Source organism: Ixodes scapularis, unplaced genomic scaffold, assembly GCF_016920785.2.
Source record: "Ixodes scapularis isolate PalLabHiFi unplaced genomic scaffold, ASM1692078v2 PGA_scaffold1__304_contigs__length_218370807, whole genome shotgun sequence".
Classification (NCBI taxonomy): Eukaryota; Metazoa; Arthropoda; class Arachnida; order Ixodida; family Ixodidae; genus Ixodes; species Ixodes scapularis.
Genome location: NW_024609846.1, coordinates 115,247,668 through 115,272,860, shown reverse-complemented (window position 1 = coordinate 115,272,860; position 25,193 = coordinate 115,247,668). Strand labels below are relative to the sequence as shown.

General features: G+C 44.7%; 1 protein-coding gene across 1 annotated transcript in view; it reads left to right on the top strand.

Annotated features, from left to right (window-relative positions):
• LOC8053885 (calmodulin-binding transcription activator 2) overlaps positions 1-25,193 on the top strand; it is a 955,024-nt gene that overhangs the window by 37,683 nt on the left and 892,148 nt on the right.

The following is a 25,193-nucleotide window of genomic DNA, read 5'->3' as shown; positions in this document are numbered from 1 at the left end:
GCCGTCTATTTTCTCAGGGTACAGGTCACTGAAGAAACCATGACTGAGTAAAACGTCGGTGGCCATGCTCTCAAACTTCGAAGATGTTCCTTTTTCGGGTTTCTGTAAAGCGTGTTGCGCCTTTGACATCGGAGCACTTCGGTGAAACTGCCTTGTGATTTGAATTGCGAGTGTACTACATTGTGGAAGTCAGAATGGGATGCCTTCCTTTGTTCTCGCTTACGTTTACTTGAAGAAGATAAGCAGTGTTTTCCAAACCCATTTGGGGTTTATCGCTGTTGGTTTCTTAATGTTCAATGTCGTACTGTATTTTTGTTTTATTGTCATGTGCTTACCCACCTTATTCACGCCATAACCAATCAGGCAGATCCAAAGTTTACTTCCCAATTTGTTCTAAAAAAAGCATATATATATATATATATACATGATTCGGCGCGAGTGAGGAAAAACCTGCGACTTATACTGGTTATTATTAAAAATGTAGGTAGGTGGTCTAGAAAGTTTTTTCAATCGCAATAACGCAGTAAAAAAAAAAACCTGGTTGTTGGTTTTGTGGCGACTCGTCCGGTTTACGGTTGACATTTAAGACTGACGGAAAAAAAATTAATACATTGGGACAGAGGCAAACGCAGAAACCTTAAACCAACTCGGGGACATTAATCGATGCCAGGGGCTTGCTAGGACTCCTCACCGAAGTCACAATCTCGCCTTTTATACGTTGTTAAAACATAGAAGTGAATCGGGCTAACCGAGAAGGAAATAGTTAAGTGCCATTACCTCGTAAGAAACACGTTTATCGTTAAAGTGCATCCGCCGTCTCTTCACCGATGACTGCGTCGTTTGATTCGGCCGTGAAATTGATTTCCAGGAGATTCGAACCCCAGCAGCTTAGTGAGAAGTCTGTGAAAGGATAGCATGGAATCAGATAGCGTCTGCTGCCGGTTTCGCAAGTAGCGATGTCGACCCGCAATCCCTCAAAGTTCCGAAAGAAACTTTGAAGATAAACCAGCGGCCTGTTATCAGTCTCACGCATTAAAGCGTTGCAACGACGTCCCAAAAAAAAGAAAAAAAAAAAAGGAGTTTCCTTGGTGGTTTTGTTTGTTTTTGTTCCCGAAACGATGAATATTATTTTCCTATTCTCTGATCATAACGTAAAAACAGCGCAAACAAACCCGGACTAAGGAGAAAAAACACGTAGACGGGACAAGCGCTGTCTGCGCGTTTCTTCTCCTTCGTCCGTGTTTGTTTGCGCTGTTTTTACATTATGATCACGAATCCAACTAGCCCAACTCTCAACATTAATTTTCCTTACTGTTTGTGGGACTCGCTTCGCTGTATTTTGGGTTAAAGGGCGAAGGATATACGCAAGAAAATGGTGTGAAGAATAAAACCGGGAACTATACTCCTCTTCGCCTTAAGATGGACCGCAGCGGACGCTAGAGCCATTTCAGCCAATCCAGTGCTGTGAAAAATATCACTTAACTATACGCGCTTCGTGCGTCCGCTGGGTCCCTCTCGATTGACACGCTGCATTGGGTTGGCTTCGATGACCCCTAGCGTCGGCGGCTCATCGTATGGCGAAACTGAGTATGGTACTCGGCAAGGCGGAAAATCTATTCTATACGTCGGTCTTTAAGGGGTGACACCACCTTCAAATGTCAACTTTTAAGCCTCTCGCTCAATATTGGTAAAATTGGGAGGGTCTATTCATCTTCTTCCTTGAGTGCACTGTATGAAGCTTCATTTCCACGGGATGATTCTCAGATAAGCTACAGGAGGGGACATACAGCTATTGATGCCAGTCGCCTCGCTTAGCAAGGAAATCTATCCTGTGAAATTGCTGCAAAATATTGAATATTTCTAAGCTTAAGTCTCAACTAAAACGCATGGGAAAGGAGGCTATCTATTTTTGCGCCTGAAATCTGCGTTTTTTCTATGCAAAGTATAAATTTCAAAGTGCTCCAGGTAATGGGACATTTTCTTCTCATCCGCGAAACTCCACATTTTGGCAATACGAACGTTATTTAAATAAAATAACTATCTAGCCGCATTCCTTATTATATTTCAGTTCATAAACATCCGCAGCGCATCGTAAATTGGGCAATTCACGCCACTACATTTGATTTGCGGGCGGTGGCAGCAACTAAAACGTGCCAAAAGCATAGGCGGCACCCCTGTCTCCTGCAAGGATTTGCTGAGTGAGTTCGAGCTTTCAGCGGTTTCTTCGAATGTAATTTTGTTCTCGGCATGTGGACATTGATTTTGAAACGAGTGAGGAGTTGGATATGCTTGCATGCACATACAGTGTCAGCAATTGTGGGCGGGCAAGCATCATCAAGAAGCAAAGCAGACGAACTCTCACGTGATTTTCTATAAATGAATGTCGGTTTTAGTTTTCTGTTCGTTCAGGATGGACTTTCCGAGACTTGCCCATGTACATAGCCTCTTCCACGTGAAAGCTTGGCTCCTGTGGTGCTCTTGCCCAAATAGTATTTACTCTCGAACAAAGATGTTTACTGTACTAGAACTGCGAAGAAATGCCCTTTCCAACGAGAGTATAAACATCATTCTAGAGCGTACTGGTGCAAAGCAAAAGCAGTTAGAAAATAGGAAAAATCGATGTTCTACGTTTGCAAAACATGATTTCGCATCGCCGGCTCACTGAAAATGTTTTATTTCTGCCTAAATATTTTAGATACCGCAATAATAATTTGCAGAAGTGTGCACTATGATATGTGGAACCACAATACATAAAAATGAGAAGAGCACTTTAAAAAAGAAAGCAATTTAAGGTATTGTCCTCTCTTAATGGCGACAATAGGTTGAGAAACTTGCGATAGACTACGTCCGAAAAATTCCTGCATCTAACTCTGCGCGCGTTGCATTATGGGACCCTCATTGACCATGGAAAGGAGTGACATGGTTTAGAATTCGATCGCCCCGGTTGACGAAACATTTTCATGCGATGCACCTCAGCTTTGCATGAAGACTGAATCAGCGCTGGCTTTTAAAGCATCAGTTCACCTCCGTGAGAGCCTCCGTTGAAACACGAAAATCCAGCAGCCATAAGGACCTGGCTAGTTTTTGCGAGGAGTGCCAGTGCGGCGTGCCGGGGCTTATTCATATTTCATAGTTCAACTTTCATCGTTCATATTTTATTGTGCATGTTGTATTTAACTTGTCTCGGATAATTCCTATTCAATACAAAATATGTACTGCCAATCTGTTGGAATTCATAAAAAGAAACCTTCCGTCCGTCCTCCTGTCTCCAAAGCTACTTCTCTACGAAACTATTATTCGCTCCAAACTAGAATATGCCTCGCCATTGGGGACCCCGATAGTGACATATTGACACACGCAGTGGAAGCAACTCAAAATAAATCTGTTCGCTTCATATTTGCTAGCTACCATCGCACTGTCAACGTAACATCTATGAAATGTATTTTGAACCTGCCTAACCTCGCGTCACATAAAGTACTTTCTCGTCTGTGTTTACTCCACAAAATCTATCATAATTCTCGTTTGCGTAAAGAGCTACTAATGCCTCCCTCCTACATATCACCCCGTCACGACAAACAACATAAGATAGGCGTACTATCGTGTAAAACTACAGCTTTTCACAATTCATTCCTACCAGACTTGTGCCTATCTCAAATACTTTACTCAAGATACTGTATTTCAAATACTTTTTGAACTATCTTGGTATCTTGCAAGTTCTTTTGATCGAGAGTATTTGATACTCTATTTTAATTACATTTCTGGGTATCCTGTACTCATTATCTCAAATGCATTTTTGACATTCCGCCATTTTCTGAGTTTTTCGGTATGAAGTGGCGAGCGCGTAGCACGAGCAAACGTGAACATTCTTTCGAGCAACCAAATCCTGTTGCTAGCTCCGGTTAGCTACGATGACTTTGATTGAGCTCGGGAAAAAAACATCGCTTTTTTGCCGATTGTGATTCATATTTCAGTCCGAAGTTCGTACGATGAAGGTTTTCCCCTCGCCTTCCCAAAGGCGCCTTTTGTTTCCTGGAGTTTCCCCCGAAAAATACTCAAACAAAAGAGGTGGCTTTACGAAAGTAAAGATTGCCACACTGAGGCGCAACGCAGACCGGGAAACGACTTACGACAACAATGCAGACTTGAGTGTCAAGACAATAGCAAATATAAATAAATCAGAAGTGGACACAAAAAAAAAAAAAAGTCATTTTTGTTTAGCTTGTTGTATGTTTAACCCCGCTAGTGCAAAACGTCCAGGTTTTCTTTGTTTATTTTCCTTTTGTCGTATGTCCGTCACTTATGCTCTCGCGAACACTGTCTGTAAAGGCCCATTCACACTCTTGCAACCGAGTACGACGAAGAGAGACGAGACCTGTTGAAACCTTTTAAAATTTCTTAGGACGAGGGAACACACTAATACCCGTGCCACACGGGCAATTCGAATGCTATTTACAACGAATGACATTCGTGTGATCGACGAATCGGCTCGCTATCTGTCGCGCGTGGAACGACCCACGCTCGGAGCATCGCGCGCTGATTGGCCGATCCTTCAAATGTCATTCCTTGTAAATGACATTCGAGTTTCCCGTGTGGCACGGGGATTAAAGAGCCTCTATCCTGGAAAAAGGGGCGCCATTCATTGTTGTCGAAATGCTCGAGACACGTGCCGCGCACCACTTCTGGGAAGAACATGGCGTCTGAAGTCTAGCTCAGTGCTGCACTGTTCCGCTACACTGTAGTTCCGCCATGATCATCCTAATGGCTGCACGCCGCACGCGCCTCCTGCATCGACGCCCACCTTGCGCTACTTTTAAACAAACTCAGAGCCGTTTATTGGGAGAGTTTGGCCAATGGGTAGAGCAAAGGCCACCGCAAGCGCCGCATACTGTCCCCGCGGTTACAGCGTAAACTAAAAGGATGACACATAGAGATGTCGCGAACCACCCTAGGTTCGATTTCGAAAGGTTTCGATATTTGCGAAGCGAACTGAGGTTCGATTTCGAAAAATTTTGATATTTTCATACCGACCGAGGTTCGATTTCGAAAAATTCGCAACTTTTGTCCACAGCGGAGTTTCGAATACGAAAAGTTCGAAGCTTTCACGGTTTCTAAAATTTCGAATTCGAATATTTCGAATATTTTTTTACTTCAGGTTCGATAAATTCGAAGATTTCGAAACTCTTTGTAAAAAAAATTCGAAAACTTCGAACGCTTCGAATTTTTATAGACATGAAGTTCGAACAATTCGAAGATTTCGAATTTCTTTTTGCATAAAGTTCGAAAACTTCGAAGGTTTCGATTCTCTTTTAACGCTAAATTAAAAAAAAAAAAAAAAAAAAAAAACTTCGAAGATTTTGAATTTCTTTCTAATCCAAGTTTTCAAAGTTCGAAGTCCGATTTTCAAGTTTTTCCACAGTTTCAGTTTCAAATAACGTTTTCACGACTCACTGGTTTTCACAAAATCAAGTTTAGAAAAGTTAGGGTGTGATATCTAGATTCTGCGAAGTTGGTCAGGCAATTAAATGAGACGACGAGTGTCCCGGACGTGCTAGAATATTTGCCAGTGCAGAATTGTGACCGCCGGCGCGGGGGGGGGGGGGGGGGGGGGGGGGGGGGGGGCGGGGGCGTTTAACCTTCATCACGCAGTAGTGATTGCACGAACACACTATTTTACGAGACTCTTCCAGTTCGAAACGGCCAGGGGTGAGCAGGAGGTTGAGGCTCAGAAAAACCGTTAAGCGACCTGGCAAACTAGCTCGCCACCCCTTGCACGCTGGCAGTAATCCGATCCGGTGAAGTTTATAATTGTCCTGGAGGTTTATTTTCTGGGACGGAGGAATCGCCTCGCAAAAAGCACAAAAGCCGACACAACTCGAGGTCGAGGAGCGTTCTACCATACAAGTGGCGTCGGAAGAGGAAAAAACGGGGGGAAAGAGGGTAGCGGGGGGGGGGGGGGGGGGGGGGGGGGGGGGGGCTTCAGCCTCTTTCTCCCCCTTGCAGGTATTTCGGACTGTTAAAGAAAACAATACGGGGAAAGAGGGCGTGGTCGAGCTTATTTTAATCTGAAATTATTTATGCATATGTATAGCTAATGTCGCTCTTCACTGCATAAAAGGTTGCGTAGATGGTCATTGTTAGAAACTCGTTGTCAGAAGGCACTGCTCGTCACATGCTTAGTGGTTCGGAAGTTCAAAGCTGTCTTTTCGACCTAAACACCTGTGCCGATAGTAACAAAAAAAAAAAAAAAAAAAAAGAATAAATGCGGGAATAAAAAGCAGGAGAAAAAAAAAAAACTATCAAGAATTCGTCGGAAGTGTTCTATTCTTGCATATTCAGAGGTTCAGAACTTCGAAACAAGTTTCTTTTACCAAAATGTGTACAGGCTAAAAGAAACACGTCCCAGGAACGTGAAGCGAAAAAAAAAAAAGTTTTCTTTTAATGACGTGCTGAACTTGAACACTACTAGAAATCTTCTCCCATGAGTTAATTTATTCCTTAACGTGAAAAAACAATAAATATATTATTTTGTATTCTGCAGATGGCAATGATATGTACTGTCTGTGGTGTTAATTTAAATGCGATACCTCAAACAACTTAGACGAAAATAAATTACATGTTTGGACATTTCTTTGAAACTCACGTTGAATAACAATAATCACATCTTAAGACGGCACTTACCTAGGCTATACATAGATCATTCTTAAAAAAGTATAACTTATCTACCATGAATAGCTCCGGCTGCAGCGTGCTTCAAATCTGACACAAACGATGATCGTCAAAAACCCGTCGTCCTTCCTCGCCCCTTCGGGGATTTATTTCTTTAAACCTAAGCATGCCAGAACATTGAAATAAACGACATTGTCTTTCGTAAGGAACGCAGCACCGCGTGTAAAAGTTCGAGAAAAAAAAAATTTCGAATGTACCCCACTACTTGAAATCAAATGAAACCGTCCGCCGGTCTTTCGAAGTTCGACGAACGTCGAACTTTTACCCTAAAAGTTCGAAGTTCGTCGAACTTCTGACTTTTCAGAAATCGAAAGTTCGAAACTTTTCGAATTCTCTTGATAAATAAGTTCGAAAGTTCGAAATTCATCGAATTTTTTGGTCAGTCAAGTTCGAAAGTTCGACAAGCATCGAGCCTTGCAGCGCAATAAATTCGAAAGTTCGAAAAAGATCGAATTTTTTAGCGTAATAAGTTCGACGGTTCGAAAAGCGTCGAACTTCTTAGCTTAACAAGTTCGAAAATTCGACCTCGGTCGAATTTTACGATATAGACAATTCGAAAAATCGAAATCTCTCGAACCTTTCGAACCGCTTGATTCGATCATCGAAACTTCGATTCGAAAAAAGTTCGCGGCATCCCTAGTGACACAGCGTCGACCAATCAGCAGACCGCGACGTCACAATATTGCAAACGAGATTTAAAGCGTGAAAGAGAAGCGTTCAATCTCGGTGTCTCGGTGACATTTTGCTCTGGGCCGGCTTGGTAGAACAACGGCTCAGCTGAGACTGGCTGAAAGAAAACAGTGTAAAGGCTTCAACGCGCGAGCGTCTCGAGACGCGGATTGAGTCCCGCTCAGCTCGTGCGCTGGCTTTGGCAGTGCTTTCCTTCCCCCAGTCTCACCTGAGACGCTGTTTCTAGGAAGTCGGCCGTGGTTTGGATTGCACGTAATTTCATGCCACCGTTGAATATGGACGTGACGAAAACGTCACATGCGCCAGGTTTTCAGTCACCGAGAGTTATACCTTTTCACTCAAGCGACGCTAAAACGGCTTAAATTAGTCGTGTCGCTTAGTTACAGTTCATGACCGCCGCTAGGTGCTGTTTCGAGGCCTGTGGTTGGCCCCGACATGCTCGCCTATTCAAACCAATGTAAGGCCAAGCTCTCCCAATTAACGGCTCTTAACACACTGGCATTCTGGCGCCATCTATGCGGTGACCTTGGAACTGCATTTCACAAGAGCGAAGGTTTTGCGGGATTTCCGAGGTGAAATGTCCGTAATACCGATCAGAAAGGCTCGTTTATAACGCTGACAAAATTTTTTTCGAGCCAATAAAGAAAGGATAATGCGCAAGAGAAATAAAAAAATATGCCGGACCGCCAAAGTTTACACTGCAACCCAAAAGATGGCGCCAATGTAAGAGGTTGTAAGAGGTTTCAAGCCACCCAGTTCTATGAGGTCGCAAAAGTGTGAACGGGCCTTAAGCGAGCATTGATAAGCAGAGAACAGGACAGGAAGCGAACTGAAAGCTGGATGACCTCTCAAAATCTCAACGAAGCGTCCCCCAACGACCACTGCTGTGTCTATCATATGGGTTCTCTTCGTTATCCATTCACTCATGTCCGTATCCCAAGTTTGTTTATAGTGAACTCTCAATAAAGGGAAGATAGATTGTAGTTAAACGATGCGTCTAAGGTGCGCCGCATGACGTGATATTCAGCGATATCCCCAAAGGTAAGGTGACCTCTTTGTTTCTGTCCCTAAAATGCTTTGTCACATGTATCAATGATATTGCGACGCGCGTTGCCGAGCGAGCGCGTGGCGGAACGGTTCCCGCGCTTGGCTGTTGAACGGAAACTCCGGGTTCGATTCCAGGGAGCGAACTTTTCTTTTTTTTTTTTTATTCTTTCAACTTGGCATTCTCGTAAGTTCGAGAACCTTGTCGTGTAATCAAGTTACGAGTGTTCTACGGGCCGAACGTTCTACGCCGAATGTTCCAGAAACCCACGCGGGTACAAAAGGTGGCGGTCAGGAGTCAGTCTCGTCTCAGCGCTCGATCCTGCTGTTTCGCCGTCATCGACGCCTGCGACGCTAGCCTTTCTCTATTTTGTTTTGGGCCCAAGTTCGCCCCATTAAACGTTTAGTTCCTTCAGTTATTCGCCGCCTCATCATTTGTCATTCGTGGCAATATACTGTTCCTTATAGTTGGACTGCATAAAATAGTCCCACGATGTTTTTTTTTGTTTTTTTCCGTTTTGTGTTGTTATGTGCTAATACACCATTCTGGGTAAACCAGATTTGTGCAACTGTATAATTGTGGTTGTCACTGACGTCGATACAAATTACACAATGCGGAAGTATCTGCAAAAGTAATTGAATTAAATTTCTAAGTATTTGTACTCAATTCAAGATACTTTACAGTAAAAGTAACTTAGTAGTATTGTTAAATACTTCATGAAGCAGGTATTTACTAACTTAAAATCCGTTATTGAGTATTTTGTCCAACACTGGTTCATGCCCTCATACCCCGAACTACGCCTTCTTATAATCACCTTCCAGCGTCGGTGGCAACTTCGTTTGCGTCGCTTTTAAATCTGACATAACAATGTCAATATTGTGGTAACTTATTAACATATAATTATTGCATCCTTCAAATGTGTTGTTTTTTGTTCTTGTATCCGTACCTATAACCCACCCCCCTTCGCTGTGTGCCTCCCGGCTCACGGATAATTTTAAAAAGCCCATTGAGGAGAAGATGGGACATTATGAGCGACCCAGTATGCTTCTTCTATGTGCCTTCGTGGTCCTGTTGACATGCCCCCGCCTTCAAAGAACAAAGGAGGGGGTTGAAATCGCTGCTGCCGATACTCTGATTCTCGAAGAAATTCGTTAGCATTTCGCGAAGCGGTATTATATGGACCTTTCCACCCTCCGTCACATGGGCGCTGCCATCTTGGAATCACGTGACGCTGCCGCCATAAGGTGGATTCAACTCGTCGCTCCTCTCTCCCCTCCGAACCTTGGCGAAGGCCAAGGTTCGGAGTTCGTGTTTTTCGTCGGGTTCTACTGGGATTTTTTTCCTGCCTTGGTTTGTGAAGTGTTGTCTGATACTTATTTTTACTACCTAACTGCACGTCATCATTTTCTGCACTTGGTTTCGTAACACGTTTTGACTATTTGCACCGCCGTGCTTTAGCACTGGCGAATATTGAGTATGAAGATGTCTCAAGAGAGACGAGGGTTGAGAGACCAAATATTTATTGCAGTGCAAATTTGCTTAAGTGATAGTGGCTATGTGTTAGTGGTGCAATAAGAAGCACAAGGTATATTTATGATCACGCATTTATGATCTTAAAGAAGAAGGCAAATATAGTCAACGCAAGGGGTCACTCCGTATTTCTTGAAAACATCGTGCTCTGCCTTCATAACAAATCCAAAACAGTTGCTTTTGATTTTACGGGAGAACCCTTTTTACGGTAAAAAAAAATCGCTTAAGGTATTCATTTATCAATTTAAAGAAACTGTGTTTGTGCTTGGTTTTATATCTGCAGTCATTCAATTTTTTTTAAGATATCTAATTGAACGCAGTATATCTGCTGCTTAACACAGGTAAAGCAAAATATGTTCCAGTTAGGCCAAAGAATAAGCCTGTTCTATATGACCTAAATATTTTTTAAGGTTCGAAGAAACCCTTAATCAGATTTTTCCACATCGATAAAATAAGATGCAATATATCGAGAACGATTGGGTCACTAAATGAACTCAGGGGACGATTACCGAAGTGGTTAAAATTGCAACTCTATTACTTACTTGTTCATTTGCATCTTAGTACTGCATAATGGTTTGGGTAACAACTACACAAAGAAATATAAATAAGTTATTTTTAGTGAAAAGAGGCTGTCCGGTTTATTGGGAATAAAAAAAAATATGATCACACAATGTCTTCATTTCAGGTGTTAAAATACTAACTATAGATGAAATTCTGCTCCTAAAAAAAATGTATTAATATTTTCCATAAATTGGACAGGACCAGTCACTTTTTTTAGCATGTGTTCAGATGTATCCAAAAATCCCAGGAAATTACTGTTTACGACAAAGCCATTTTATAAAAAGCAAAGTCCGCACTAATTATGGCTTCCAGCAACCCTAATATCTCATTCTAGACTCCCTAAATACCGACCCTTCCCTAATTCAAATGATGGAAAATAATAGGTAAATAAAGACATTGAAGAATAACCTGGTAATTTATGTTTCAAACCTTTCATGACCTGCAGTTTTTACTCCAATATTTAATATTTTCACATTTCTAAACAAAAAATGATATTTTATTTAGTGATGATGTATGGTGGTACGTATGGGAATAATTATCTATCCTCTGTTTTTGTCTATGTTCTCTGCTGAGTGCTGTAAACCCCTGGGGCTGGGGTCCTGTCAGAAGAAACGCATGTGTTCTTATACCCTAGCCCCATGACCTTTTCGACTGAAACAAAAGTACAATACAACACAATACGATTATTTTTATTTTGACACAAAGTGCTGCACTCCCCGGGTGAAAAACGTCTAAAGGGGCGTGCAACAATTTTTGGACTTTGGCCACTTAACTGCGGAAATTAATCTGTGTCACCTATAGAACGAACAGCAGAAAATTGTATTCTCTTGCGAGCGCTAGTTTTTATTTAAAAAAAGAAATGAAACATTGAAGTTCAAAGTGCCTCTTAACTCCCCGCGTCGCCTCCGTACTCTGGCTGGGGGGGGGGGGGGGGGGGGGGGGGGGGTCACGTGGTTTTTTCTTGGGTCCTTTCTTCAGAGATCGAAGTTGCCTCCTCCGCGATTGTCGACTTTTAAAGGATTAGCATCGACGGAGGTCGCAGCGAGCGGTCGGCACAAAAAACGGTTCGTCACAAGTCTGACGGCGAGTGTAGCAGCGGAGGGGGAAAGGTTTTGTTGACTTCCGCGTATCCCCCAGAGACGCTGTCACCGTAGTTTCCGTAACCGCCACACGCGGCTGCAGATCGGGAAATAATTCGTTTTGTTCTTTGCGATTACGCAGCGGAATCGCAGTTTTTCGGGGCAAGGTGACGCGTTTTTGGTCACTTCTGCTTGGATAAACACTATATAAAAAATAAAAACTGCCAATTCTTTCAACATTAAAATCGTTGCACTACCCCTTCAAAGACAGCTTGTGAGTGCCTGACACAAGTGCCTGAGGCACGCGACATGTGACGCGGAAAAGAAGCCAGGGAAATCACTCGAGTGCAGCGCTGTCGATGGCGGATTTGCTCTCGACGCCGCTGCAAGTAAAAAAACGTACCCGTTCAAAGTTCAAACAAAGAAATACCTGTCTACCCAAAACCTGTCTCCATGCATTAGTCTCCTCGTTTGTCTATTTTATGGAAAACTATCAGCGGGTACGTCCAGTATGGCCGTGGACAACCGTAATCCTCCCCCGCGGCATCCTTTCAGCCGTTTCGTTGCCGAACCTGGCCGAACGAAGAACATGATCAGATGAAGGTGTTCGTAAAAATGTCCACAATTTAGTCTCGTGACTAGTCGCAGTTCTTTTCAAGGTGGCCAATTACAACTGTAGGATTGGTTCTATAAAGTGTTGCCGGCGTTGCTGCGAAAAAGTGACGAAATACGTTACTGGTTATTTGCCAATAAAAGTAGCGCGTTACGGACCTACGGTACCTCAAAATGAAAGGAACGTATATTACCCTTACCGATAAAAAGAAGCGCACGTTACTTTTGCGTTACTCTTTTTTTTTAATAAAGAATAAAGACGTTTTGCTGTTTTGACGGTACAGCTATGAATAAGTGCCATATTTCAAGAAACATGATATTCATTCAGAAACAACATAATTACTTAGCCCTTTTTTACGGTTTCACCTAAATACTCGCAGGAGAAAACGCAAATGAAATTCAAAGTAACGAAAAGATTCACATGGCTTGGCGACAAAAACGCGGAAAAAAATGAAGTATAATTTTTTTTCAGTTTTGTGTTTTGTCCAGAAGTAACGAGTAACGAAACTACGTTACAAGTTACCTGAAATAAGTAACGTAAGTACGTTATTCGTTACTGTTTTGAAAAAGAAACTAACGAGTGCGTTACTCCGTTACTGAAAAAAGTAACGCGTTATCAGTAACGCCGTTACTTGTAACGCGTTCCCGCCAGCACTGGCTCTACACCACAATGCATACATTTTTATCACAAAACTAATCGAAAACGACATCAAACACCAACGCCGCCGCGAGCCCGCTTAAACCGAAACCGACCAAATTGAAGCCACCTTATGACGCCGCGTGTGTCAGCGCCCTCTGTCCACCGGTCGGGTAACTCTGTTCACCGGTCAGCACTTTTACGCGGGGTGTACATTCCCGAAACGCCTCTTCTTCCTGGCGCAAGTGGAACAGGTCACTTGGCGTGTGCACGAAGGACGGCGCCCGCAACGTAACACACTCCTAGAGCAACCGAGGTGCAGTGGGGGACAGCGGGGCTAGAGCGTACTTGGACCGCCGGCGGGGCACCGTGAGGTGGAATGTACGGATGGCCCAAGGTAGAGTAACTGTAAATGCTCTGCCTGTAGCAGAGCACCGCAATGGTGCTTTCAGGGCGGCCATGTTGGATCCAAGGCCGTACTCCAAGAAGCGGCCGTCACTTCTGCAAAAGCCCCGGATGCGCGAGCTACGCGATCGTCCTCCGTGTCATCTTTTTCCCAGACTTTGAAAACATGTTTTGAAACATCGTTCGCGTTGTAAAAGACCGCGATTATACTGTGTCCAGTGTCTACACATAACGTTCAATGGTCAAGGAACCTTTCAGTTCGTTCCATTTTAGTGTGGGATGTATGTTTTGCAAACGAGAAACATGGTGGCCCGAAGCTCGGTTCCTGCAAGGTCACTTTTCCGCACGAAAGTCGGATCTAGCTCGGTGCACGTGAGCGCTTCTCCGCCAATACGGAGTCGGCGGCGAAAGGAAAAGGAGCGCAATACTCTTGCTCTACAAGCAGAGCCTATACAGTTACTCTAGCCCAAGGTGGGTTAATATTTTGTAATGAGCCACCCGCAGACTGTTGCTGCAAAGCGCCGTGAACGGGGAGGGGGGGGGGGGGGGGGGGAGGGTTATTTCGCGCCCCAGTGATACACCCGCCATCCCCTACGGCGCGGAACCGAAATTGGTGAAGGGGGACGTCGCCGGCGATCTTCGGTTGCTAGGTGTTACGTCCCTGCGTCGATCCCTATAACCAACAAATCTAGTGCGGTCTTCGTTGCTATGCGTCCTATCGCCAAGCTTGTCGAAATAAAAAAGCCCCTCAATTACTTAAAGGGGCAGTGCAACGATTTAAGTGTTGGAAGAATTGGAAGTTTGTATTTTTATATTGTTTATCCAAGCATAAGTGACCAAAAACGCGTCACCTTTCGTCGAAAAACTGCTATTCCGGTGCGTAATCTCAAAGCAAAAAACGAATTAATAGGGAGCTGTAGTAGATCGTTTTTCTCCTCCGCTACGTTATCCCCGAAGAAAACGCCGCAGCTGCGCATGCGCGCCGCCAGCCTTGTCTGCATAGTTCAAGGTCTTGTGGCGGATTACGGAGCGCTATCCGGGTGCTTAGCGGGCTGCGGGAACGGTGTACTAAAATTCCCTATTTGCTGAGCTGCAGCCGCCTGTCGCGTTTACGGGAACTGAAATGACAGCGCCTCTGGGGAATACGCGGAAATCAACAAAATCTGTGTTCCTCCGTGGCGAACCGTCTTTTGTGTCGATCGCTCGCCGCGGCCCTCGACGATGCTAATCTTTTAAAAGTCGATAATCGCGGAGGAAGCGGCTAGGGTCTCTGAAGAGAGGGCCCAAGGGGAAACCACGTGAATTCCCAGAATACGTCATTCGAAAGTCGACGTGGAGAGTTCATAGGCACTTTCACCTTCGATTTGTTTCAACTAGCGTTCGCAAGAAAATACGGTTTTCTGCTTTTTGGTTCCATGTAGTGACGCAGATTAATTTCCAAAGTTAATTGGCCACAGTCGGAAAATTTTTGCACCACCCCTTTAAAAGTGCAGCCTTCCATTGTTGTGGCAATGCTCGTGACACGTGCCGCGCGCCACTTCTGAGAAGAACATGGCGTCTGAAAACTAGCTCAGTGCTGCGTGCCGTCATGATCTTCCCAAGGGCTTGGCTGCACGTTGCACGGGACCCTTGCATCGACGCATCTTGCGCTACTTTTAAAACCTGAAGAGGCTTTATCGAAAAATGCACCCCGCCGCCATCTTTGTATCCTCCAAACCAGTCCAAGGTCAGCTTACGTACAAAAACACGAATGCTAAGGCATTTAGGAAAACGTGCTTTAGAATTTTATTTGTATCCGTAGGCACATCGCATTATTATAAACATAAGAAAAGCCACATATAAAAGAAAAAAGAGAAAACTGTATTTGATGGTGACGGGATGTCGTGAAGTGACGTGTGCAGATCGAAACCGAAATTGCGACCAAGGGGGTATCCAAGATGCTTTGCACGGCACTACGCCGCTGGGATCGCTTCGATTTTGTAAGAGGTCTATTGCGCAAGTTTCGCCGACACCTCGTTTGCGTGGAGTTCGACTGTCTCGGTCTAATCCCGGGCTTGCGAAACGTGGAGTTGACGCGGGGGGCTTTGGAAAGCGATTGAGTTAACTTGCCTTCGATCTGGAGACTGGTGGATGGGTCTCGGTAAATGAACCAGCTGCCGCGTATTCGGAGGCTGATAAAAGACAAGGTGATCCGTCTGGGCAGATGTGGACGAGTATATAGTGCGGATCTATACCGAAAGTCTCGCCGTCTATAGACGGATAGCGTCTCGCGTGACACGCGTCAGTTCTGGGACGTTCGGGAACTTCGTAGGCATGGGGAAAAACACGATTGGCTAGGAAAATGAAAACCGAAAGACTACGAGGAACACACCTTCACGTACAGCTGCGGTCCTCGAATTTTCAAAAAACTTCCACACAGTTGTATAGATATATATATAAAAAAACGGACAGCCGGAAAATGTATTTTCTGAATGAAAAGAGGACGAGATGGGCTCCTTTCGAGCACTGCAGCACTCGATCGGCATCTGAGTCTGGTTCTGTTTTGGGCTCATTCGGAATATTATGGTAATATTTTCAAGCGACTAATCTATCGTAGCTTGCGTCTTGTCACGCGCAAACGGGAACCAAAACGCGAATATGCCTTCCAAAACGCGTCGGCTCTTACTGGCCTCAGGATGGTTCTGTTGTGTTTAGTTTTTTATTGATATTTTTTTTTATTATGTGCACCTTTCATTTTCTTTGTATTAAAGCAACGCAGCTGCAGAGAGCCTCTCTTTATTTGTCGTAATATAGTTCGCGAAATTCTAACGCGAAAGTCGCGTGGCTTTTGTTTAGCTTCTGCGCATATTCCAGTTGACCGCCCGCGACATTTGTGTAGCCAGAAAGGGAAAGGGGGGGGGGGGGGCAGTAGGGGAGCTGAAGACTCCCCCCCCCCCCCCCCCCCCTCCCCGCCTCTCTTTTCCCCTTCCTGAAGTGCAGCCGACCCTATAATATACGTATGTATGACGCTCTGTGGCTCCACTTCCCAAATCACGGACATCCCAGCCATCGCCTTCAACCCCCGCGAGAAACATTTCTGGCTAGGCGCGTCTAAAAAAAAAAAAAGCAAGAAAAAAAGTTTTTGGTTCTGTTTTTATTTTGCGAATGTCGGGAGAAAAAAAAAACATCGTGCACAGCATTCAAAAACAAACAGAACGAAACGATTCGCGGTCGTCAAGCAGCGGATGAACGCGGTCTTATTGTGTGGGAGGTCTTTCTGCATAAGCTAGCTTCGGTAGACGTGCTCGGGATCGACGCTGTTTCTGCGAGCAAGATGGATCTCATTCGGCGCTCGTCGTTTCGGGCGAACCGCGTCCGACGTTATCGGGAATACGAATTTGTGTTTCTTTCGGTGGACAAAATAAAGGAAACAAAGACTATGTTTCGTCGAACGTCAGAATCGGGGCCCTTCTCGATGCCTTGTTGCATTTCGAATCGGGAGTAGCATACAATATTCTGGAAATAAAGAAAATTGAAGCTGAATTATCTTTCTGAACAAAAAAAAAAAAAAAAAAAAATTAAGAACGCATAAAAAAAGAAAACGGGAAATACGAACACCGGTTAAAAAAAAGGTAATAATTCCTAGCGCAATGTACTAAATAATAAATGTAAGTGTTGTGTTTTTCTTTTTTTTTTACGCAGCGGTTGTTTTGCTATTTTTCCGTGCGCCCTAAACACCGTAAAGGGCAGCGTGATTTATCTTTCTTAGAGAAGCGCAAAAACAGTGAAATAATAAAGAGGGAGAAAAAACATGCTTGTTGTTGATTGCCTCTGCTGTGAAGGGGGATCGGTGGCCGAGTGGACTAGCGCCAACGTTAACTCACCCTTGAAACCCGGACCGCTCGCGTCCACCGAGACCAAACTGAATTTGACAAGAGCGCCCCCCATTCATGCATCCAGGTGAGCTAACGTCATTAGGGCGTTGTTGAGACAAGCTGTTATTTTATTTTATTTTTTTGCTTGCGTGTGATATTTAGCTTTTCTGGCGCGTCGCCTACGCGCGACAGCCCTTTTAAAAAAGTATTTTTCGCCCACAATGTGCGAAGAAACGAAAGCGATAGCTGTATCTAGGTCGCGCAATGCGGGTGAAAAGGTGCCGTAACGTACCTGAGGATGGAGGAGCGATGTGGTCAACTCTCATGGCCGTCCTGGTTGGTGTCGATGATGCCATGGACGACCGCCACCAGATCTCGGTATTTCGCAAAGTGGGTAAGGCGGTGGAACTTTCTCAAACCATCCAACATCACGCGTAGCAACTGGATGCCAAATTGGGATTTCGCATAACGCGAGGAATGTTTGGAAACAAGTATTTCAAGCAGACGTCACGGAAGAGTCTTTTTTGATCGCGTCGTTTCTGGCGGGATGTCGGAGCGGCCAACGGGAAAACCCGACTTTCCTGGCCTCGCGCCAAGAGCGGATAGAAGGGTTTTTCCGTAGTGGCGACGACAGGAGACGAGGTCGAAAATCTCTGCTGCGTGTCGGCCGTAAAGCCATCGCTTTAAAAAAGAAATACGGAGATCCATCCAGAACGATGGCCCATCCAAAAAATGGGCGGGGGACAGACGTGCTGTGAATATGGGTTTCTCACCTCATGTGGACCACGCACCGCAGCACAAAGCGCTGCAAATATTGTCGTTTGCCGTACAATGGGACCTAACGCTAACGTATAGGCTACGTGGTTCTCGCAGGCGGTATGGTGGTAGCAGCAGACGACGGTGCAGCAACCCTCACTGTTCCCATATTGCCTCACGCGCGCCGCCACACGCTACATTTCAGAAATGTCCATTGAGAGGTACATAATATACATTGATCAAATGAGAAGCGGTATGATTAAAAAAAAGATAGCACGGATTGTTATCGAAATGCGTGGGAGGCATAAAGCATCAGTTTAAATATTTATAATTCTTAACTGGTGGTCTTAAATGTACACGCCACACGGCAAAGTAAATGTTATTTCCGTCGAATGATATTATCTGACAGGCAAATATGCGCGCGCCATTTGTGCGCGCCCTCGCTGCAAGCCCGACCCTCGTAGTCAGGATCTCCAGCTGACTCCCCAATCGCAATGTGCCATTTAATGAAAATGTCATTTACTTTGCCGTGCGGCGGGGGTTGTTGTTAAAGGTGCCAAGAATTTAATTTTGGGCTGGAATAAATGATTTTAGATTAAGACTTTACTAATCGTATATCGTTTAGCGGGCCAAAGGGAAAAGAGTAGGAAGTCGAAACTCGGCTTTTGAGTACGAACATTTGAATATATTGCGGGCTATTTCAAACCTCTTTTCCTTCGAAAGCTCCCTGCCTTTTGACTAGATGATACATCCGGGTACCCAGAGCACGTCAGCGTTACCCAAAAGCACGTCAGCCGACCCCAGCTGACGCGTTGGACATGAGCACTGCGTCACTCGGACATAGGCGCTCGTCAACAATCAATCCGTCGACGAATATTTGGATTCGTGTTCGTGGCCAATGAGTGCCCTATCGGAACTTATCACCACTTATGAATGACAAGTTCTATGGTGTACGTAAAAAGTACGGTGGAAGTTTGGCGTCATCGCACCGATGCCCATGTCACGACCACGTGATTTTTCAATTCGCTTTTGAGCTGAGGATTAAAGCTAAGAAGGGAGAAGTTGGAAAATGATTTTTCGGCCCTTTTAGGGCCATAAAATCCATTAATAATATCCAATGTTTCTGTATACTGATTTAAAAATGCAGGCATCAAAAAGCTTTTGAGTTATGACTCGGAATATGTGCTAATTCCCTTTCGAATACATTTTTAATGTCGTAATTTATTTGCTGTTGTGTTGCACTTCTGTGCAAATTCATAGCCCTACTGTGAAGTTCTAAAGTTGTTTGGTTTTAAGACCTCCGTGGTCTAAAAAGAAGGAGCTATGGAAGAACGACGATTCGTCCTTTATAGTTATTATATTCCTTCGATAGTTATTATCGTTATTTGTCCAGCTCGCTTGCAACTTTGCATTAACTGCATATTATCATCACAATAGAAGCAAATAGTTGAAAAATGCATCGAACAGCTTTTTTTCTGTGAAACGAGTAACTTGTCAAGAATAGTTTTTGTAGTAGTACCTAGACCAATAAACAATACTTTAGATTATAGTGTAACAATGCGTAACATAATTATCCTTTAACCCGCATGAAACTGAAATGCCTAAATATCCTTGATAAAAGTTGTGCCACGTAGCAAAACCAAGTAATTTGTTTTGTCAATACATAGGTTCATTTTTTTATAGTATCTAACACTCCTAATAATTGAATTTTCGAAACAATGTAGGTTAAAAAGTAATATGTAGGGTGTCCCAAGTCACCAGGCTCGATCTCAAACGGACCGTAAAAATCGACGCCCTCACGTAGCAATCTAAACTTTTCGTCAAAGGTGTATTTCACAGGTCAGTTTTTTCTTAAAAAATTTGAAATCGTAGTTCCCTTTCTGTAAACAAATAGGGCCAAGAAACTTGCCTGGGTCAACGGCTGGCTGCGACGCAGACGACAAAAACGACGAAAGACAGCAGACGACTTCGTCGTTTGCTTTCTTTCGCTGGTCGGCTACACCTTCGGACGGGGAGTCAAAGTTGCGCTTTCATTCCCGTAGCGCCGGCTTTCCTGCACGGCGTTCGGAGTCTGCTCCTCACGTGTCTGAATTCGGCGAATGCCGGCGCCGCGCTTTCGAGGCGCGCGGCGCGCACTCAAAGGCAAGGGAACGTAAGCCGGGGCGCGTGCAACGTCTACTTTCCTGTACGGCATTTGAGTCTGCTCCTCCCGTAATCGGATCTCGGCGAATAGCGGCGCAGCGGCACGTGGAAAACAGACGCGCAACTTTGGCTCGCGTAGGGAGCCTATACAGGAACACTATTCGAACGCTGCTCCCGACGCCATGTATCAATACGCGTGCCAAACGCGCCCCGCAACTCGACTCTGCCGTCTGCGTCGGCATCCTCCATTAACCAGGGCAAGTTTTTTTTACCCTATTTCTTACAAAAAGAGAGCTACGCTTTGTAATTTCACAAGGAAATACCGACCTGTGAAATACATCTTTGACGAAAAATTTAGATTGCTTCGTGTAGGCGCCGATTTCTACGATCTACAGGGTGTCACAAAAGAAAATTACACGGTCTTTTTTACCGCAAAACTAAACTAGGCATCGCCGAACGCTCATTCTCCGCCCAAAGGTAAAGCTAGAGGTCACAACCAGATGCCAAAGTTTCAGCCCGATCCGATAACTTAATCAAAAGTTATAAGTGGTTTTCTGAAAATTTCAATGGGAAAATGGCGGCCGACGGAGTTTTCAAACACATGGGGCTCTATGGCACCAGAAACCGAAAACAGGCAAAAATGGGCTCCATTTTCCCATTGAACTTTTCAGAAAATCACTTATAACTTTTGATTAAGTTATCGGATCGGGTTGAAACTTTGGCATCTGGTTGTGACCTCTAGCTCTACCTTTGGGCGGAGAATGAGCGTTCGGCGATGCATGGTTTATTTTTGCGGTAAAAAAGACCGTGTAAATTTTCTTTTGTGACACCCTGTATTTGAGATCGGGCCTGGTGACTTGGTATAGCCTATATTTTGTTTTTTCAGTGGTCACCTTCAGTTTATGAAACCGTTACCACAGTGAAATTGTTTAGCCACGTGTACTCTTTTTTCGGTTTTACCATGGTCGGATCAGAACAAAAAAATGAAAGCCGTTTACAACTCCCTGTAACGCCGAATTAGAGCGCAGCTCTTGAGGAGGAGGAGGGAAGGGCACTGGGGGTGGGTCACGTGACCTTGTAAGGGTCACGTGACCTTGGGGTGTCACGTGACATCGGGGGTCACGTGCCGATGCCAATGACGTCATCAGTGACGTTACTGATGACGCCATCAGTGATGATGACGATGCGGATGCCGGTGACGTCATCGATGACGTCACTAATGACGTCACCAGTGATGATGACGATGACGATGCTGAGGCCGGTGACGTCATCAGTGACGTCACATATGACGTCATTAGTGGCGATGACGTCAACGGGGGTCACATGACCTCGGGGGGAGGGCGTCACGTGACCTTGGAAGGGGGTCACGTGACCTGGGTAGCCATCGTGACCCTCGAGAAGGTAACCCTAGTAACCCTTGTGAGGGTAACTCTCGTGACTCTCGTGAGGGTAACTCATAATCCTCGTGAGGGTAACCCTTTTGAGGGCAACTAACCCTCGTAGCCCTCGTGAGGGTTACGAGGGTTAGTAAAACTCGTAGCCCTCGTGATCATCGTGAGGGTAACTTTCGTGAGAGTAACCCTCGTAACCCTCACGAGGGTTACGAGGGTTACTCGCGGTTACGCCGACGCCGACAGGGGAGGGGGTCACGTCACTTCGGGGGGGGGGGGGTCACGTGACCTCGGGAAGGGGGAGTCACGTGACCTCGAGGGAGGGGGGTCACGTGACCTCGAGGGGGAGGTCACGTGAGTTAGGGAGTCACGTGACCCTGGGGGAGGGGTCACGCGGCCTTGGGGGTCAGGTGACTTTGGAGTGACTTTGGTTACGTGGACGGCGACGCCGACGGCGACGCCGCTCAGGCCGGAAACGGGCGCCTAAGAGCTGGGCTCTAAAATGCATTCGTGTTATCTGCATGCATTATCTTTTCCGCTGTCAGTGACATATTTGCGATGCTATTTATAGACGTTTCTCGTTTCCTTTCGTTCTCAGTCACATGGGTTCCCTATCTGGTATGCGGGACGAAAACATAACGAGACATTTCAACCTGGAATTTGCGAGGAAATATAAGTGAGGCAAAACAAGAATGTGTGACAAAGACTCATTTTTTGTGAACACCTTCCAGCGGTGTGTAGAGGTCAAACCGATGTTTTAACACATACCAGAAGTGATGACATTCAAGATGGCCGCGCCCTTGTGCAAAAGTGTATACATACAAAGAAAAAACAATAGCAATGTACCGAGAATATATCCCTGGGGGCAAGTAATTGTCGTGAGACCACGTGCCGTTTATGACCATATACTGCGAACAAATTGGTAGATATCTTCAAATTTGTTCCAACGTCGTGCCTCTCATTCCGCACTTTGGCGATTTCCTTAGCAGATTATCGTGTGCTTTATGGAGTCGAATAGCCTTGTTAAAGTTTACTAAGATCCCAACCGTGAGAAGTTTATTACATTCGTACACACGTGACAGGGAAAAGCTAATGGCGTCCGTCTGCTGACAAAACAAAGGAAAGGGAAGCGCGCCGCGTAGAGAGGAGGAGAGTAGAGAAGGACAAAGGCGAGAGGGAGGTGACGTCACTAGGCGGAATCCAATGCGCGCCCCGCGGCGAGGCGAGAGGGAGGCGACGTCACGGGGCGGAAGCCAATGCACGCGCGGCTGCTGGAGCGAATCTGAACCTGCAGGTGTGGGGAGCACGGATGCCTTGGCTTGTGCTACAAAATGGAGTGTGAACCAAGAACTAGCATTGGTCCAAGTAGGCGGCAAAAAAAAAAATTAAAGGAAGATGTTTAGGGAACGCGTTAGCATGACCCTTGGGAAACGCCACACACGTTTCCCTTTGGGAAACACTAACACTGACCCGTCACGAAGCCAAAAAGAGGCAGCAAAAATAGGGGAAGCAAAAGAGAAAGCCAAAACAGAAAAGGGACGGGTTCAGCTTGACCGTTTGCTAAATGGGGACATCCGTGGCATTTTCCACAGGTCGTAACGCGTTCCCTAAGGATCCTCTAAGGGATCTTCCATTTTTCTGCTTTCCTAATTATTTATCGGCGACATGTCGCTAATAGTAATTTAAACTTTTAGTAATTTACCTAATAGTAAAAAAAAAAGGATTTCGATTTAAGTGCTCTTTTGAAACCCTGCTTGCTGGTTTACGATTAGTTTAAATAAATGTCATAAGAAAGCGAGTGAGTCTCGCATTTATAATTGTCTCTAAACGTTTACATAAGAGCATAAACAGAGAACGTTAGATAATTAAGTAAATTTTTTTGGCGCTCCACCTTTGTGCAGTACGGATACCCTAGCTATTTTTAATCGCTCTGAAAAGCTTATATCTGACTAATACGACTTTAAGAATATAAACTAGTGGGGGACGGAGATTAAATAACACACACCTTTAATTTGTTAGGTGTTTAGCTTATCCTCCTGAGCTGCTCTACTGCTAATGAAGACATTAAACACAGTAAATATTTTCTTTTCTCTCGCAGTGAACAGAAAAACAGAGCTGCATATATTTGTGGCAACGTACATCTCCGCTCCGTTGTGCTTAATTTAAAATTAAATTAAGATTTATTTGCTAAAGATTCGGAAATTAAAAACAGCGCGGAAAGACGAGGACCAGACAAAGAAGTGACACGGACGCAGCGCTACGTCCGTGTCACTTCTTTGTCTGGTCCTCGTCTTTCCGCGCTGTTTTTAATTTCCGAAGTATGTACCAACTCGCCCAAGCCTCAACTTTAGCTAAAGATTCATTCGAAAACAAAATAGCATTGTCAGTTCCTCCACAAAAATAATTCTATCGCTTTGAATGCTAGTAATTTTATGCCCGTAGTATTTCTGTATTGCATGTTTTATGTCGGAGCTTCTGGGAAATATATTTGCTGTCCGGAAAACAAATTTTCACACGAATCTCATAGCCTTCCAACTAAAATAAAGAACGTGGTATACTCCGTTTCACGATAACTTGGCGAACTGTGGAGGCTACGGCCCCATGAACCAATAAGAGCGCCAAAGCAAGGCACGTGATAACACACTCAATGGTCGTGGCCACGAGGGCCTCGTTACCGCCACAGCAACTGCGACGTCCGCGACGAAAAGCAGTTCTAGGTTTCTTTTTCTTTTAACGGCCGCTGAATTTGCGCGATGCTCTCTCTATTGAAGATATATGAAAAATAAGAAATAAATAATCACTAATTTATTAGTTTCTGTTCTATTTAGACCAAAACAGTGACGCCAGATTCGTATCCGATCCCGATCTTTTTCTCCTTGTAGCGCCGTGGCCGTCGGTGATCGCAGCCTTGTAATCGGCCGTTTCCGCTCTAAACATCGCAATAGTCCCTGGCATTAGCACCCGTCGCAGATTCGCGAATAAATTGAGCTTATGGTTTTCGCATGAACTGCTCCCGAAGAGTTCACTACTCTAGCGGACAGCTATGTGGCGCCGGGGAATGTTCATTCCTAGTTGATTGGTTTCGCAGCAGACGACTCTTGGCGAGCAGACGACAGCCGGTTCCTCCGGGCCTCACATTGGGCGCAGTGACACACACGTGCCTTGACGTTGTGTCACGTGCCTCGCTCCGACGCTCTTATTGGGTCGCAGTGGCCGTAGCCTCCACAGTTCGCCAACTTATTGCGAAACGGAGTATAGTGTATGACATTTCGGCAAGCAGATCTAGGTTCTAATACAGAACCGTTTTTTATGTATGTCTGTGCGTGAACACGTACAGCCACTCGGTAATATCTAAAATATTACGCTTTTAATTACTTATAATTTTCAGTGTGTCCCGTACTGTCTGGTAGAGGTGTACCTGGCGCTATGTCAGCCACGTTTAATATAAACGTTTCAGACTGTGTTTAATTTGTATCATAAGAAAAAGAAGACATAAGCCTTATGTGGCATGTAGACTTCGAGGGTAAGGCAATATAATATTAAGTTTTTTATTATCCTTTTTTTATGAAATAAGTACTACCCGGCTTTACCGTTGCCATGTGGAACTATTCAGGTCCACCTAGGACTTAGTCAAATAATTGTACGTCTAAAAATATATAAATACAATACTTGATCGCTTTATTTATAAAAGTCGGCGTGTCCCGCAGTTACTGACCAGTGGTTGTGTCTACCCAATACAAAGAACATCTGTGTTGATTCAACGCT